Here is a 13,120-nt window from a genome sequence, read left to right as displayed (position 1 = left end):
AAAAGGGGTTTGGCTTTCTTTTTCTTTTTCTTTTTCTTTTTTATTTTCTTATCCCCTTCTTGCCCGAAAGGGCACCTCTCTCTTTCTTCCCTTTTCTTTTTTTTTTCTTTTATTTCTCTCTCTTTCTTTCTCTTTCTTTCTTTCTCCTCGTCTCCTTGTCTCTCTCTTTCTTCCATTTTGCCCGAAAGGGCTCTCTATATATCTATAGTATACTACTTGAAAGGAGACAAGTACTTACTCTCTATATATATATTTATATATATTATATTATAGAAAAAGAGTTAAGAAAAAGAATATGGGCACTTTGCCCGAATGGGTTTATATATATATGTATGTATGTATGTATTATATTATATATGAAAAGAGGCAAAAAGAAAAGAAGAATAAAAATGATAGTTGCCCAAATTTCTCTCTTCTCCATCTTTTTCTATGTTTTCCAATTTGCCCGACTTCGGGCATTTGTCCAGTTCATTATATATGTAACCAATGAGGATGCTCCCATGTTTTTTGGTATCCACATGAAGGAATACAAGCCAGACGGAGACATTCTTTCCAATGCTAGTTGCGCTACCAATTGCCTTGCTCCTCTTGCCGAAGTTTATCAACGACAGAAGGATCGAAAAGGTAGATGTGCCTCTTCCTTCGACATCAATCCTGGCAGCATTGGAGTCGTAAGTTTCACAAACTTTGCTCAAATTTGTAAAACTTGGGGGGGGGGCTACTGTTTGAACCAAAAATGTGCCCATTTTTACTTATTTGGGCCACTGGGGTAAAATATGGTATTTGAAAGATTAATATACACGAAAGCTAACTTGGAAAGATATTTGGCTGCAAGTGGATGAGTTTGGCACTATAATATTGTTTTTCCCATTTGTTTGGGTGGTGGAGGTTTGTCAAGCCTTTATTTAATCAAGATACATGCATCCTTGCAAATGGGTTGGAAGGCAACATACAGATGTGGATGCAGAGAACATGTGAAAGAAGCCAACTTGCTTCTTTTAAATGTTAGTTTATTACAAGTGGGAAAACATGTGATGAAAGCATGTGGTGGAAATGCAAGTTCCTCTTTTAATATTATTTCTCCATGCAAGTTGGCAAGTGAAATGCAAGTTGCCCAAGCAATGGAATACAAAATACCCAAGTTTCTTTCGGGCAGATGAATGTCCTCAGCAGGGGTTTCCTCCAGACCTCTATATAAAGGAGCACAAACATAAGGATTAAGGACACTCAATCAAACAAACAAATACAAGCACAAACTCTGCTCAAACCATATTTTCCTTCACGAAGCTGTAGTTAGCCCCCAAGCTTTCATCATTTTCAGGATCAACCCTCACAAAAGCCATCTTTTGTCTAGTGTATTAGCTCTGCTACTTACTTGTGGTATCGATCTCCTTTGTAGTTTTCATGTACAACTCATTTTCAGTCATTTAAATTACAAGCAATCTGCAATATTAGTCACTTTCCTCTGTCACTTACATTTCCGAGCAACCTTGTCATTTACAAATTGTTCTATCTCTCCATATAAGTAAAGTCCTTATTTTTAAGGCAAAGAAAGAACTTTGATTTAAGCAACTCACACTCAAATGACACAATCTCTTGATTTGAAGTCAAAAGGCGCAACCTCAATCATTCAAATCCCGTCTACTAGCGGCATCTAGTAGTGGCACGCCCGCACCAACTAATCTCGTATGTGAAGTAAATCACCAGCTTGCATGACGGATTTAGGGAGCAAACAATATTTTTAAGTTTTTTTGATTAATTATGTTTTAACCTTTTTCTGGTAGTTTTCTAGGTTGAGATGGTAATTTGAGAATCGTATAAGATTAATCCTCAAAATTTGAATTTTTGTTTTCTCTCCCGACAACCTCTCTCTTCGCGACTGACTACGGCTTCTCCAATGAATTTCCGGTCGAATCTACGGTTGAATTTTTGTTTTCTCTCCCAAATCACCACCAATCAAAGGTCAATTGAGAATCGTGTAAGATTAAATTTGTGAATTGATTTTGTTGGTTTTTGTTTTTTATTAAATTAAATTTGATTTGTGATATTTCATAATTATCCAGATGAAATTTTGATCTGAGTAAGTTTTTTGATTGTGGTGATCGAAACTGGGAATCGGAAAAAACCCCATCCCCCAACAGGTATGTTATCTGATCGTATACCCTACTCTCAACGTATGTGTGGATGTGTTAAATATTAATTCTTTCTCTCATGGATTGAATTTGACCCCCTCCACCTATTCATATGTTTTCATTGAAATTCTGTTATTATGTACGGCTATTTAATTGCTCCTTTTGGGTTTTATATTAAAGAAAATTTTGGAACATCATCTTGAGCGACCTGAAGTTGAAAGAATATAGGTTTGGGTTTTTCCCAGAGCTCAGTTTTTATTTTTTATTTTTTTTAATTTAATTCAGAAAGTAATATTTTCATGGGAAATTGAGTCTTTAGCCATGGAACTCGGTAATTCCTTTTTAAGATGTTGTGGGGAAAACTAAGAAGAGGATTGATAGAGTTTAGAGGTGAGTGGGATTTATCAATTTTTCCATTTTGGTTATATGATTTGGCTGTGTTTTGTATCAGGACAATTTGTTCTTCATTTTTGGGGGCTTCTGTGTCTAGCTTTGAAACCATTTATACTCAAGGTAAATAATTTCGTTTTTTCCTTTGAAGTCTTTTTTGTAAGAATTTTATTTTATTTTTTAATATTGTGAGGGATGTGTTTCTATAGCATGAAAATTGAATCTTTGTGATCTTACATCCTTAGATCGATTGCTTGGTTATATGATTTGGCTGTGTGTTTTGTTTCAGGACAATTTGTTCTTCGGTTTTTGGGGCCTCTGTCTGTAGCTTTGAAACCTTTCGTAGTCAACGTAAATAGTTTCGTTTTTTCCTTTTTAGTGTTTTTTTTGTAACAATTTTTTATTTAATATTGTGAAAGTTGTGTTTTTTATGGTATGAAAATTGAGTCTTTGTGATCTTATAAGTGGTGTAACATCAGTGCAATATGTATGACTACGATTATCAAACATGAAATGGTTTGTGATGGCCTTCTATGCCCTCCCTTGCTTTGAGTTTTTTAGGGCTTAGCTAGGGGAGATGTTTAAAGCTTGACCATGGTATACTTATGGGTCTTCCCAGCTTTTCCTCTTGCTTTTGTGCTTGGGAGCTGCTGCTTCTGTATTTTTTGCTCCTTTTTTCATTTTTTTGTTCTTGTCATTAGCTTGGTTTGGTCCGTATGTAAGCTCTATTATTTGCCATGAGATTTTTTTACAGTATTTCGGAGTATGACATGCTCTCATGAGATGCTTTCCCCTTTTCATACTCAATTTTTGTTTGTTTTATGGCCTGGGATTTTTGGCTTTTGACAATATTTCCTAATGTCATTTGTACTAAATCATTCACTTGTACTCACTAAAGGAGAGCTTGAACCTATGTACTTGTGTAAACCCTTCACAATTAATGAGAACTCCTCTATTCCGTGGACGTAGCCAATCTGGGTGAACCACGTACATCTTGTGTTTGCTTTCCTATCTCTATCCATTTATATACATATCCACACTAATGACCGGAGCAATCTAGCGAAGATCACAAAAAGTGACCGTTTTCGCTACCTAGGATCTATCTTGCAAGAGAACGGAGAATTAGATGGAGATCTCAACCATAGAATACAAGCTGGATGGATGAAGTGTAAGAGTGCATCCGGCGTGTTGTGTGACCGTCGTAGGCCACTGAAGCTCAAGGGAAAATTTTATAGGACGGCAATAAGGCCAGCGATGTTGTATGGCACAGAATGTTAGGCGGTGAAGCATCAACACGTACACAAAATGGGTGTAGCGGAGATGAGGATGCTTCGTGGGATGTATGGGCACACGAGAAAGGATAAGATTGGGAATGAGGATATCCGAGGTAAAGTAGGAGTAGCCAAAATTGAAGGAAATATGAGAGAAAATCGGTTCCGGTGGTTTGGACATGTGCAAAGAAGGCCTACTGACGCTCCGGTTCGAAAATGTGACTACGGAACAGAGGTTCAGGGCCGAAGGGGTAGAGGAAGACCTAGGAAAACTTTGGAAGAGACCCTAAGAAAAGACTTGAGTACTTGGATCTAACGGAGGACATGACACAAAACCGAGCGCAATGACGTTCTAGGATTCATATAAAATCTTTTCATTAGCCGACCCCACTTAGTGGGAAAAGGCTTTGTTGTTGTTGTTGTTGATAATGGAATCTCTTTTGTATCATCAAAGAGGGGTCAAAATCAAAGCAGACAGACTGTATGTTTTATGGCCTGGGTTTTTTGGCTTTTGATAAGTTGAAATTGCAATGTCATTGTGGATCGCATTTGATGTGAATTGAAATCACTCCCTCTGCATTTTTTTTTCCAATTTGTGAATTCAATCTGAAAGTATTAATTTTCCTGCTTTTTTTGGCAGAGTAGCTGTCAAAAGCCTGAGGATTCAGTTCGAGAACCTCAGTAAGTATGTTTATTTTCTCAAACATTGAATTGGAAAAAAATCCATTGTTTAAAGATTTACTTTATGAATTATTCAAGAACAAGTCACAGAAGCATTTACTTGCTCTTTTTGTCAATTAGGCCTTGACTCAAACAATATGGTTGTTTGCCATCAGCTGCATAGTGGTAACTAAATAGGAATAGAGGTGTTGTTTGTTCATTATCGTGCATTATATGGAAAAAGCCTTAATCCAAAATTGACAGATTTGTAGTCACTCATTACTCAATGAATGTCTATTATGGTTCTGATATAAAGAAATTTGGGTCAAAGATGCTCAGAAGGTAGATCCATGAGTTTGATTGACTTTAGTTTTTATAATTCTTATTTTTCTCCCCATGTTTATGCAGTATAGTGCACCTTTTCAAAGGCTTGATGGACATCACTTTCGTTACATATTCAAGGGGCTACTGGCATTATCAACCCCCTTCAATGCTGATCAGAGATATTAGTGTTTGCAGCGTGATGGCTTGGTCTTTAGGTGTTAGAAGTCAATGATTCATTTGCAAGAAGATACACAACAACTGAGAAGAGGCAGTAGTGGCACCCAATCCCTGGGTTTCAGAAAGAAATGGAATGGAGTATGGAGATGATGCTGAAGACGAATCTGAGAACTCGGAAAAGACTTTGGCAACAAAACTTGCATATGGACTAATGTGCAACCATCTTCTGAAGATGAAGACGTCTGCTCTACATATCTGGATGGTAAGTTAAATGTGCAAATGTCATTGTAGTTTTTACCAATGGGCATTGCTAGAATATGGATTAAGATGTCAATTGTCCGGTGATAATATATATTGGTGTTGCAAACTAGCATCTTTCTTCAATGGTTCTTTGTGGTACTTTAATACTTAATAGTTGATATATTTTCTTGCAGAATACACCAAAAAATTCCAAAATTCAAACGACATGTCCTCATCATTTTCAATTTGGTTGCAATAATGAGTGGTTGGCCAAAAACGAAAGATGGCCAATTTGTGGAAGGTAAACTAGACCATGAAATTTATATTGTACATCAAAATTATATCACTTATTAGTTGCCCTACCCTTTGAATTTTGCATGTTGTTATTTTCAGTAGTGCTGAAAATAACAACATGCAAAATTCAAAGGGTAGGGCAACTAATGAGGAAAGGGGATCGCTTGCAAAGTTATACCGGGAGAGAGCTTGGCTAATCAACATCGCTTGTTGGTGATGGATGTACATATCAAAAGAGTGAGAAAAAAGAACAAGACTTGGAAGTGCCCAAGGACTAGATGGTGGAATCTAAAAAGAGAAAAACAAATCATTTTCAAAGAGAAAGTAATCACCCAGTGTGGGTGGGATAAAGAGGGGGAAGCTAGCGAAAGGTGGGATTCCATGGCTAGTTGTATCCGAAAAGTAGCAAAAGAGGTATTAGGAGAGTCCAAGGGCTTTGCTCCACACCAAAATGAATCTTGGTGGTGGAATGAGGAGGTACAAACAAAGGTGAAGGCTAAGAAGGAATGTTGTAAAGTTTTATACAAGGACAGGACCGATGAAAATAGTGAAAGGTATAGAAGAGCGAAGCAAGAGGCGAAGAAAGCTGTGAGAGTCTAAGTTAGCGGCTTATGACGACATGTATAAGCGACTAGATACCAAAGAAGGAGAGTTGGATATCTATAAACTAGCTAGAGCAAGGGAAAAGAAGACAAGGGACCTAAACCAAGTGAGGTGCATCAAGGATGAGGATGGAAAGGTTCTTGCTACAGAGAATGCGGTCAAAGACAGATGGAGATGTTATTTTCATAATCTTTTCAATGAAGGACATGAAAGGAGTACTTCTTTAGGGGAGTTGAGTAACTCAGAAGAGTGTAGAAACTACTCCTTTTATCGTCGAATTAGGAAGGAAGAAGTGGTTGTAGCCTTAAAGAAGATGAAGCATAGAAAAGCAGTGGGTCCAGATGATATACCGATCGAAGTGTGGAAAGTCTTGGGAGAGACAGGTATAGCATGGCTCACTGACCTTTTCAATAGGATTTTGAAAACGAAGAAGATGCCAAATGAGTGGCAAAAGAGCATTTTGGTGCCTATCTACAAGAATAAGGGCGACGTACAAAATTGCATGAACTATAGGGGTATTAAGCTAATGAGTCATACAATGAAGCTCTGGGAGAGAGTCATTGAGCATAGATTGAGGCAAGAGACAAGAGTTTCGGACAACCAATTCGGGTTCATGCCAGGGCGCTCAACCATGGAGGCAATATATCTCTTACGAAGATTGATGGAAAGATATAGAGATGGGAAAAAGGATTTACACATGGTCTTTATAGATTTGGAAAAAGCGTATGATAGGGTCCCAAGAGACATTCTTTGGAGGATTTTAGAGAAGAAAGGAGTACAAGTAGCATATATCCAAGCTATAAAGGATATGTATGAAGGAGCAAAGACTGCCGTAAGAACTCATGAAGGACAAACCGAAAGCTTCCCCATAATTGTAGGATTACATCAAGGCTCATCCTTAAGTCCTTACCTTTTTGCGTTGGTAATGGATGAGTTAACATGACATATTCAAGATGATATTCCTTGGTGTATGCTTTTCGCAGACGATATAGTGTTGATAGATGAAACTCAGGAAGGGGTAAATGCGAAGCTTAACCTTTGGAGAGAAGTGTTGGAATCTAAAGGTCTTCGCCTAAGCCGATCAAAGACAGAATATATGGAGTGCAAGTTCAGTGCAAATGGAGGCCAAAATGAGTTTGGGTGAGGATCAGAGATCAGGAAATACCAAAGAGCGATCGTTTTCGCTACTTAGGGTCTATCTTGCAAAAGAACAGAGAATTAGATGGAGATCTCAACCATAGAATACAAGCTGGATGGAAGAAGTGGAAGAGTGCATCCGGTGTGTTGTGTGACCGCCGTATGCCACTGAAGCTCAAGGGAAAATTTTATAGGACGGCAATAAGGCCGGCGATGCTGTATGACACAGAATGTTGGGAAGTGAAGCATCAACACGTACACAAAATGGGTGTAGCGGAGATGAGGATGCTTCGTTGGATGTGTGGGCACACGAGAAAGGATAAGATTAGGAATGAGGATATCCGAGGTAAAGTAGGAGTAGCCGAAATTGTAGGAAAATTGAGAGAAAATCGGTTACGGTGGTTTGGACATGTGCAAAGAAGGCCTACTGACGCTCCGGTTAGAAGATGCGACTACGGGACAGTGGTTCAGGATCGAAGGGGTAGAGGAAGACCTAGGAAAACTTTGGAAGAGACTCTAAGAAAAGACTTAGAGTATTTGGATCTAACGGAGGACATGACACAGGACCGAGCACAATGGCGTTCTAAGATTCATATAGCCGACCCTACTCAGTGAAGAAGGCTTTGGTGTATTTAACACAATACGTTGAAATGAAGCAAAACTTATTTATTAATATCTCCGATAAGTTACAAATATGTACATATACATGAGTCAAAATAAACAAACAAGAGGAAGCCTTCACAAATGTTGCTTAGGAGAAGTCTCAGCAGTCGGTAGAGCCCCAGAAAGAGAAGGCACCGGAGGGGGATCATTCGGAGCCTCAGTACTGGACAGAACCCTAGAAGGAGGAGGCATTGGAGGTTGATCATTTGGAGCTTCATTACGCGGTACAGCCCTAGAAGACGAAGGCAATAAATGCCTTTGGAACAAACCCACAAACCGCTGATGATCAAGTAAAACCTGACCATCAGATTCCTTCATCTAGTCAAACTTCCTCTTCATGTTTGTAGCATAGTCATGTGCGAGCCGGTGCAACTGTTTATTCTCATGCTTGAGCTCTCTAATCTCCTGTTTGAGACTCATCACTTCAGCCGCCAATGATTCAACTTGGCAGGTTCGTGCAAATAGGCGTTGGGCCATATTAGACACAGAACCTGCACACTGAACACTTAGAGCCAAAGAATCCTTAACATCTAACTCATCAGACCGTTTGGAAAGTAGTCTGTTATCTTTGGGAGTGAGAAGGTTCCTGGCCACCATCGCAGCAGTCATATCATTCTTCATCACGGAATCCCCAACGGTAAGAGGACCAGTAGGGGATAAGAAGGATGGGTGCCATATGTTGTTTGGAGAAGGCGTGGCTGCCTCTTCAACAAGGTTCAAGTCAAAACGACGGTCGGAGGGGCCAGACATTTTCAAAGGTGTTGAAGAGAAGAGGTCGGACAAATCAAGATCTTAGAAGTGCAAGAAGGGAGCTTTTACTGGTGAAGATTCAAGTGTGCTTTGGAACTTAATGTCAGCCTCTATAAAAATCTGCACTCGACGGAACTTCAGAAATCGAATAGGCGCCTGCCCAGAAATCGAAGAGGCGTTTGCTTTCTCAAAAGTTGGGCTGCTCAGAGACCACGAGGGCCGATCTCAGAAATCGAAGAGGCGTTTGCTTTCTCAAAAACTGGGCTGCTCAAAGACCACGAAGGCCGATCTCAGAAATCGAAGAGGCACTTGCTTTCTCAAAAGCTGGGCTGCTCAGAGACCACGAGGGCCGATCTCAGAAATCGAAGAGGCACCTGCTTTTTTCAGCCTTGTCAGCACCTGTCACATGCACACTCAGTTTTGCTGAAATTACGGGCATTCTGTTGAAGATTTATGGAGAAGTAGAAAGCACGTGAATCTTACTGTTCAATCATCCACTTTCCACATGCACCATCAGCTCATGGGTACCACAGATAACTTTGCTAAAGATCTCTGACAAAGTTTAGACACGTGAAGCTTGCAGCTCCCACTATATCGCTATGACCAAGAAGGGTAAAAGAATAGCAAAGAAACAACACTAACAAAGTTTAGACACATAAATTTTGAAGGTCTAGCTACCATATTATTACCCACAAGGGTAAAGGAACAGCACCACTGTTGGATAATTGGAAAGTCTGTGTGTCAACCTCTGTGCTCCGTGGCAAGGTAGACTAGCAAACATGCCCAACCTTTACTTACATTCGAGAAAACACTCCCAACAAGATTGCTTGCTCCAAAATCGAAAAGGCATCGTCTTCCGAATCTCGAGAGCCAGACTCTCAACATGATTACTTTCTCAAAAATCAAAGAGGCACCGTTCTCCGAATCTCGAGAGCCAGATCCTCGACAGGATTGCTTGTTCGAAAATCGAAAAGGCATCGCTTTCTCAACTTCGAGAGCGTAATCTTCACACGCAACATCAGCTTTCCAGATACCACATACCACTTTTTCAAAGTGCTCTGACACACATGAAGCTGGCAGCTCCCACTACCGTGCTATGACCAAGCAGGGTAAAGGAATATCATTACTACTTGTTGTTAGGGAAACTCCTATATATGTCGACCTCCATCCTCAACGGACAGGCAGACCTGCAAAAATGCTCAACCCTTCCTCATATTTGAGAGGGCACTCCCAACGAAGCCTCTCGAAATACTCAGCTTTCTTTCCTCCTGATAATACCTCTGCAAACAAGCTACACCAGAGCAAGAATATCTCATATAATCAGGGTTAAAAGCAAGAGTATCCTATATTATGTTTTTCCCCTGTCTTTTCCTTTGGCCTTGTTCTTACCTGCAAGACAAGGAGAAAGAGAGCAATCAGTCAGCACTTGGAATTAAGCTTCCAGTCAAGAACTGGCTGCCTGGAACCCCTTACCTGATTACTTACCTGTCATTGCTCTCGAGTACTCATCTTCAACATCTTATGCTTCCAGAGAAGATACCATTTCTGCCTAAGGAACAGATAGGGAAAGTGAGAAGGATACAAGGAAGCATGTTGAGACAAGAGTAATAAAACACGTGTCGATACATCCACTACTTTGTCAACAGCAAAAGTATCCCATATCAGCAGGGTCGAATGTACTCTAGATTTGATGGACTTGTTTTGACCCTCAAATTCTTCAGTCGGCCTTATACTCTGGAGGAAACCAGAAAATCCTCCAGCCCAGTTCAAGAATAAGCCTGTGGAAAGTTACTTCTTCAAAAGCAAAAGTATCTCATATCATCTATTCTCCTTTTCTTTTCTTTATCCTTCATGCTGCCTGCAAGATAGGGATAATGAGAACAATCAGCCGGAACTAGAAATCAAACTTCTGATCTGGGACTGATTGCTTGGAGCTCTGATTGTTTACCTTGTCTGTCACCTCTTTCAGCAGATCCCTTAGCTCGGCGACTTGGGGAACTCCTACTACATGGTTTGTATCGCGCTTGACCAAGCCTGAAACTACAAGTAAGCTTCAAGTGAAATTGATACATTACCTTGTGCATCTCCACCAGTTAAAGATACCACCCCTGGATGGAGGAAGAGTACTTCCAGAGAAGATGCCACATCTACCTATGAGACAGATAAGGCAAGTGAATACGAGAGCTTGAACCTATGTCATTTGTACCAAATCATTCACTTATACTCACTAAATGAGAGCTTGAACGTATGTACTTGTGTAAACTCTTCACAATTAATAAGAACTCCTCTACTCCGTGGACGTAGCCAATCTGAATGAACCACGTACATCTTGTGTTTGCTTTCCTGTCTCTATCCATTTACATACTTATCCACACTAATGACCAGAGCAATCTAGCGAAGATCACAAACTTAATACTTTTTGTTGTACCAAAGTCCTCATTGATTGTGTGCATCAACAATCCTTAAGTCCTTACCTTTTTGCGTTGGTAATGGATGAGTTAACATGACATATTCAAGATGATATTTCTTGGTGTATGCTTTTCGCAAACGATATAGTGTTGATAGCTGAAACTTGGGAGGGGTAAATGCGAAGCTTAACCTTTGGAGAGAAGTGTTGGAATCTAAAGGTCTTCGCCTAAGCCGATCAAAGACAGAATATATGGAGTGCAAGTTCAATGCAAATGGAGGCCAAAATGAGTTAGGGGTGAGGATCGGAGATCATGAAATACCAAAGAGCGACTGTTTTTGCTACCTAGGATCTATCTTGCAAAAGAACGAAAAATTAGATGGAGATCTCAACCATAGAATACAAGCTGGATGGATGAAGCGGAAGAGTGCATCCAGCGTGTTGTGTGACTGTCGTAGGCTACTAAAGCTTAAGGGAAAATTTTATAGGACGGCAATAAGGCCGGCGATGCTGTATGGCACAGAATGTTGGGCGGTGAAACATCAACACGTACACAAAATGGGTTTGGACATGTGCAAAGAAGGACTACTGACACTCCGGTTCGAAGATGTAACTACGGGATAAAGGTTCAAGGCCGAAGGGATAGAGGAAGACCTAGGAAAACTTTGGAAGAGACTCTAAGAAAAGACTTAGAGTACTTGGATCTAACGGAGGACATGACACAAAACCGAGCGCAATGGCGTTCTAGGATTCATATAGCCGACCCCACTTAGTGGGAAAAGGCTTTGTTGTTGTTGTTGTTGTTATTTTCAGTAGTGCTCATGTTATCTAAAGTAAGAGTAAACATAGAGCAGTTCATCCTTCTAACTGTTAGTTCTGAAATTTCATGAGCAAGATAACTGCGGGTTTTGATAATATGTAATTTAGAGAAATCCTCAAATTTGTGCATTAGAAAACATTGGAATGATGTCTTATGATTATGTGAACATAAACACTTGCATTATACAGAAAAGACCTAAATTTTTCACTTTTATACCAAATTAAGTATTATGCTGCTCCAATGTTTTCTAATGCAAATGTATGTGGCGTTTAGGAAACTAGAGCTTCTGGGGTTTGAATATTTTCCTATTTTAGCTTATCCTTGAGTAGGGAATTTTGATGAATTTATATTTTTCCCTCCGCTTTTTTGTGTTTCCATGTCCAAATAATTTTTTAAATTTGGTTCCCTTGTGGCTCGGATATGCATACAATCATTGTTTGGAATTTGGTGTTTATATCATTTGATTTTCTTTGATTTTTTACATGTATTTGTGGTGACGGGGGACGAATTCTAGGATGGAGGTGGAAGGATTTGGAAGAATCAGATGTTATTGATGAGAACACTAGAGTTGCCACAGTGCTTGAGGTTGCCAACACCAAGAGTTGTAGCTGGTTCAACCTGAAGAAGGGTTAATTTTTTACAAAATAAGTTCTAATTCCTTAGTAGTTTGGCTTTACAGTAAATACCAAGAGAATTTTTCATGTGGTAGAATTAATTTTAATAGAATTCATTAACTTGGTAGATTTATGTTGTTTATCGAATGCATATGAGTTTTCATGGTTATCAGTCGTACAATACCTCTATATGGTTACAGAGGGTTGAAGGTAATCTCTATACATTTTGTAAATAGCACTCCCTAGCTATGGCAAATCAGCATTCTCAATTTTCTCATGTAATATATGTATGTAAACACTATTCTTTTGCACATACTTTTTCAAAATTTTCTACACATTTAACATAGTTTTGTAACTCGCGGCATCGCGCGGGTTTAGCTGCATGTGTACTACTAAAACTTTTTTGACCTCACTCTCATACATAAGTATTATTTTTCCTGCCATTCCAACGTCTGTTAATCGATTCGTTAGTCTATCTTTTAATCTACACGTGGAGACAAACGAATGTAAAATATGTGTTAATGTGTACCAATTTTTGTTGTCTTTGGACGATTATAATTGACGTGGCATGTTTAGAATAAAGGAAGCAAATTATAGGGGAGAAAAAACCAAACAGAGGATATCCGATCCACTTCATA

General features: G+C 39.4%; 1 long non-coding RNA gene across 4 annotated transcripts; it reads left to right on the top strand.

Annotated features, from left to right (window-relative positions):
• Positions 1-1,741: 1,741 nt before the first annotated feature.
• LOC103429603 (uncharacterized) lies at positions 1,742-12,751 on the top strand. Of its 4 annotated transcripts, none has more exons than XR_011574853.1 (7): positions 1,742-1,978; positions 2,064-2,141; positions 2,584-2,645; positions 4,439-4,474; positions 4,862-5,216; positions 5,389-5,495; positions 12,383-12,751. It is a non-coding gene; the product is annotated as an uncharacterized lncRNA (long non-coding RNA). The 4 variants fall into 4 exon arrangements; XR_011574851.1 differs by having other exon boundaries at positions 4,434-4,474; XR_011574852.1 differs by having other exon boundaries at positions 4,434-4,478.
• Positions 12,752-13,120: the final 369 nt, after the last annotated feature.

Source organism: Malus domestica, chromosome 02, assembly GCF_042453785.1.
Source record: "Malus domestica chromosome 02, GDT2T_hap1".
Taxonomy (NCBI): domain Eukaryota; kingdom Viridiplantae; phylum Streptophyta; class Magnoliopsida; order Rosales; family Rosaceae; genus Malus; species Malus domestica.
This window is presented reverse-complemented; position numbering and strand designations above follow the sequence as displayed.